This window comes from Acanthisitta chloris, unplaced genomic scaffold (genome assembly GCF_000695815.1).
Source record: "Acanthisitta chloris isolate BGI_N310 unplaced genomic scaffold, ASM69581v1 scaffold6633, whole genome shotgun sequence".
NCBI classification, from domain to species: Eukaryota; Metazoa; Chordata; class Aves; order Passeriformes; family Acanthisittidae; genus Acanthisitta; species Acanthisitta chloris.
The window spans coordinates 57,963-58,396 of NW_008666481.1; positions in this window are offsets into that span (position 1 = coordinate 57,963).

Below are 434 nucleotides of genomic sequence, written 5' to 3' on the forward strand. Positions count from 1 at the left end.
TGGAGGGTGATGGATAGGTGGCACCTTGTAGCTGCTGTACAGAAATAGTTTGTAAGACATAGGTATAGCATGGATGCAATGGGCTTGAGATGGCAACCAGACATCCATTAGGATATGTCAAAAGGCAAGCTGGGATTGTGATTTGGGACACTGGTCTGTGAGTCACCAGCATTCACTGAACTGAAGTTTGCAGATGAGAAAACTTGAAGAGAAGTAGAAGGAAAAGAGAAGAGGTCCAAGGACAAAGCTGTGTGGAGCTCTGGCATAAATATGGAAAGAGAGCAAGGATGGTCCAGAAAGGATGCTCATGTCCTGTTGTGCCACCACCCCTTTACTGCTGGTCCTCTGGGAGCACTGTTCTTCCCCAGAAATGGTATGAGGAGCAAGTGGATCTGCCCTGCCAGTGAGGCCCAGAAGGGAGACAAGCCAGGGCT